The 5280-nt window shown below is 26.8% G+C and overlaps 1 non-coding gene across 1 annotated transcript; it reads right to left on the bottom strand.

Annotated features, from left to right (window-relative positions):
- Window positions 1-4581: 4581 nt before the first annotated feature.
- On the bottom strand, window positions 4582-4654 carry TRNAV-UAC (transfer RNA valine (anticodon UAC)). The gene has a single exon. It is a non-coding gene; the product is annotated as a tRNA-Val (tRNA).
- Between the last annotated feature and the right edge of the window lie 626 nt (window positions 4655-5280).

Raw genomic sequence — 5280 nt, forward strand, 5'->3', positions numbered from 1 at the left:
TTTTTATTAGTGTAAATTAATAATTAATAGCTATCAAAATATTTTATTTGATAGCTGTTAGTGTTTGTGGTAATTTATTCATTTTAATAATTAACTTTTTAGATCTTTTATAGAAATTATTTTATCGGAAAAATGCTGCATGGGATAAATTTCCTTATTTCCAAATTATTTCAGATTTTTTTTACAATTTATTTTAATAAATAGTGTACTTTTATGTATCGCTTATTTGTTTTGAATTAATATGCGTTTGCCTTATTGTAAAATCTGTTCTCTCGGCCTTCTGATGAGGCACTATATTGTGCATTCGACATGCGCCGTTGAGTGCTTGTTGTGACATACCTTAAATGTTTTTTTTCCGTGGTTTTAATTCTGGCCTTCAGAACCTTCTTTTCGGCTCTTATCCTTAGCACGATTTTTTAGACAAATAGTATTACATAGGCTCCTCAACAGTAACCACGCCAAAAGCAGTATTTCATTTATGAGCAGTTCCTGTTGCTTTTCCACCCGTCTTAAATTCAACAAAATAATTTATTTATTATTATTTCAATAAAGCAATTTTATTTAAATAAAAATAATAAAACCAAATTATATGACATAGACTATGAAAAAATGCACTTTAAAATGATATCAACATAAATACGAATAAATTATATTTCCATTAAAGAAAATTTTAAAATATAAAATGCAATTATTTTCCTAGCAACTTGATAGCTTATAAATTGAAATTACTGCATCGATGCGCAAGTATTACGTAAACGTATTCATGAAAGTTTTACGGTTTCATTATATGGCAAAAGTTACAAGCAATGCACACTATGAGGTAAATATTATCTTCATATTTGTAAGTTATAATTAATTTGTGTTATACAACGTCTAAAATCGCTAAATTTATTACTTTAATATAATAGTAATACTAATTATTTCGATCATATAAAAAATTATCAGAATCATAATATATAAAAATATTGATTTTTTATTTTTTTTATATGTATAATATTTTCATGATTTTTTTATTGCAATCATCATCAATCATTGTTAGTTACGATCGCGCTTATTTTGCATAAGAATAAATTAGTAGAGTCACCGCTGATTATAATAATGTTTTTCGCGATATATGACCCAAGTTTTCCTTTATAGCCAAAGTTTTTCCCGCTGCAGTCTCGGCCTAACTCGACCGTGAGATAAAAATACATAAATCATCCGGCCAAATAGAAGTAATAGTCGAGGGACAAAGGCGGCTGTAGATAGAAAAGAGTCCCCGCCGAACGAGTTTTGCTTATCAATCATTAATGCCATTAAGGGACAGAGTGGACGGACAGCCAATGTCTTGTCGCTTCCCCGTCCATTCGATGGCCATCACGTCTAATGTGTGAATGATAAATTTTCTCGTATATGACGATGCTATGTATGATCCATGAGAGCAATAAAATGCCCGCTCGCAAAGATCGCGTTGATTGATAGCGCAGACCCGAAAACATCTCCTTCATCAATATTGTATGATATAGCCCCATTACGTCAATATTGACGCAAGTCGAGAGATTTACAATACTTGAACATTTTTCATTTGATAATATAATATTTATGATACAAATCTTGACTGAAAGCTTTTTATATAAAATAGCTTTATTAAAGGCAATACCACTGTTTTCCAGTGTTGATTTTAACACATTGGGCTAGTGCTTGTTGTGTTATGGTATTATTTTATTATTTAATTCTTTATTGATAACCTATTTTTGTATGTATGTCTAATATATGTAACACCTGAAATGATAAAGCGAAAACTAATTAAGAAAAGTGTGTGATGCTAGTCAGTTTTTTCGACGTCCTAAGTGTTGAAACAAAATCACAACCACTCGCAAGCGCAAAAATAATATCACACATGATTTATAAAATTTACAAATCAGTGATAGATAATAAAGCAAATGACGTAGTAAGTCCAATAAAATTTTTGAGTTGTCTATGTCTTAGTAATATATAAGTACATTTATTTTAATGGTTTTTACTACTTATCTAATATATTTTATGTTTGCTTATCAAACGATAATTTTCCTAATGCCTGTAAAACAGCCAAAATTCATACAATTTAAACACCCGGTATGGAAGATAGCATTTTAGTTTAGTAAAATATTCAAAAAAAATATATCTCTTTGTAGTAAAATTAAAAATAAGCAATTTCCTTTATGCGAAACGCATTTAACGACTTACCGACTAAACAGGCTAAATAAACACATTTACGCTAATTTAAAGTACATAATTATTGATGCTAGACATTGATGAAGCATTCGACACTGTTTAGCACGATAGCTTAAGCTATAAATTATCTAAATATATAGCTTCTGATTATTTTCTTTGATTATGCATGTAAATTATATTATTCAATATTATTATTTATTAATTTATTTAGCTTAATAGCTAATCTTTACATCAAACAACTTTAAGTATATAAACGTATATAAAAAATATATAAAAAATACACAACAGAAAATAAAAATATACACTAATAAGACTTAATATTATAATTTATTTCTATATGCACGAAGGTGTTTTTTAATTCCATTTAGGAAACCCGTTATATTTTTGCTTTTTCGGATTATTCTTAGAACACTATTATATAAATCAAAACCTCCGTACATAACTCCCCTAGCCGTACTCGTTTTCTTATACTTATCTATCTTTAAATTTTCTCTATTTCTAGTATTATATTTATGTACATCTCTACTTAATTTTGTATCAACAATTACTCCTAAATATTTTATACTATTCACTATTTCTATACTAGAGTTATTTATTACTATTTTGATATTATTATCTAACACATTTTTATAATTAATAAACATACATTTAGTTTTATTCTCATTTAATTTAAGTACATTATTTTTTAGCCATATTTCTAATATATTTAATTCATTATTTAAATTATTTACAATTTCTTTAATATTATCACTTATGCAATACATTAATGTGTCATCCGCAAATAAATGAATTTTACACTTTTTCACGTTATTAACTATATCATTAATATACAATACAAATAACAATGGTCCCAATTTAGACCCTTGTGGTACTCCATATGACACTAATTTCTCTTCAGAATATACATAATTTATTTTAACTTTTTTTTTTTTTTTTATGTAAGTAGTTATTAAACCATCTTAAAACTATATCACTTACACCTATATTCTCCAATTTCTTTAACATTATTTTTCTGTCTATTGTTTTGAAGGCTCTCTTGAAATCCAAGAAAACTGCTCCAATGATTTTGTTTGTATCCTTAGCCAACAACCAATCATTTATCACTACTTATAATGCAGTTTCAGTGGAATGTTTTTCCCTGAATCCCGATTGTTGTTCACATATTATGTTTTGAGAAGTAATAAATTCCTTTAATTGTTTGATTACTACTTCTTCTATTATTTTTTCTATACACGGTAGCATGTTGATTGGTCTCATTACTTCAACATTTTTACTATTTTTTATTTTAGGTATAGGTACAATAGTAGCAATCTTTAAATTTTCAGGCATTTCTCCTAAGGAGAGTGCTTTATTTATTAAATAATTTAATTTAGTTCCTATTATTTCCCAAGTTGCTTTAATTATATTTATATCTAGTTCATCAGTACTAGTTCCTTTTTAAATTTACATATTATGTTATGAATTTCATCTAATGATATTGATTTAAATTTACTAAATTTTACAATTATTGCTTTATTATTATATTGTACTAAATTACTAAGCCTAGGTATTGAATTCACAATTTCTTCTATGCTCTCAATGTAATATGTATTCATTTTTTCTGCCATTATATAAGGATCTTGATATATATTTCCATTAATTTCCAGTTTTATTATGTCGTTTTTCTGAGTTGGATTAATTAATTGTTTTATTGATTTCCACATCTTACTTGGATCATAACAATTATTATTTGATAAAACATATTAGAAGATACATTATCTTAAAATAACTTGAAAAGCACATAACATCTAAAGTGGAATCAGCTATCCTTGTTCTTTTTGTCAGGTAGTTATTTCTCCATTAATCATCAAGATTTTGTTTTTCTTACGTTATATCTTTAAGACTATAACATGACGAAATCACACGATTATACAAATCATATATGTTATTATAAACATTTTGGATACTTAGTACATAAAATATTCTAAGTAGGCATTCCAATTATACAAAAGTGCGAATGTGAAAATCTTAAGAGATCTCTATACAAGAGATATATAAGTTATGAATACTAAATACTGGCACAGAATCAATAACGCTGTTTCGGTATATCCGGATACAAAGTAATGAAAACTTTAGTACGTATAGTACATATTAGTGTTATAATAAAACTTTATCTTATACTTTCGCACTATAATTAGTTGATTATGAATAGAAATTTAATGATCACAAAACGATAACGTAACGACACTACTGCATTTAAATTTTATATTAATTGCAAATTATGTCGATATATTATTAATAAAAAGTTTTTTTCTTCTTGTATAACACTGAAAATTATTATTGGATATGTGTATTATAATTCATATACATATATTTAAAATAAATAATTAAAAATATATAACAAATTAATGGTTCCGGCCGGGATCGAACCGGCGACCTTCTGCGTGTAAAGCAGACGTGATAACCGCTACACTACGGAACCAGTTACTTAATTAATTTATAAATTCGATAAGACTCGGTAAATGTAGATCAAAGTGAAAGTAGAAGTATGTATGTATAGTGCAGTAAATCAAACACATATTTTTTCGGTAACTATTATCGGCTTAAACAACATATTTATCTTAGCTGTTTCTAGGCAAGAGTTTAGTAGTAAATATTATTCAAATATTGATCAATATTACCATTGGTTCCTACTTAATAAATATTAGTCAGTTTAGCTATGTAATATTTAATTGCATTCGAAAGGATACAATTATCAAATAAATACTGTATTAAACAAGTATAGAATTTTTCTTTTTCATAAAGAGATTGGGGTTTTTTTTAAATTATAATTATAATAACCTAATATTTTTTTATATTTTACAGGCTGATAATATTATAATCTCACAAGATTGATAAAGAGCGAGATCTGATTCTATCTTGCAAAAGTTTGATAACAAAGCAGTTTGTCCGTTATATTGCTGTAGTATACACTTAAAATATGTTGAATTTTTAATACCGATAATTCCATTGAATCTGTGGGGACCAAGCAAATAGGTCCAGATTTAATAGGGTAATTGTCTCATTGTTGATGACCGTTACCAAAAATGTTCATTCAATAACAATGAG

This window comes from Plectrocnemia conspersa, unplaced genomic scaffold (genome assembly GCF_051122295.1).
Source record: "Plectrocnemia conspersa isolate PC_06_02 unplaced genomic scaffold, ASM5112229v1 ptg000009l, whole genome shotgun sequence".
In the NCBI taxonomy this organism is placed as follows: Eukaryota; Metazoa; Arthropoda; class Insecta; order Trichoptera; family Polycentropodidae; genus Plectrocnemia; species Plectrocnemia conspersa.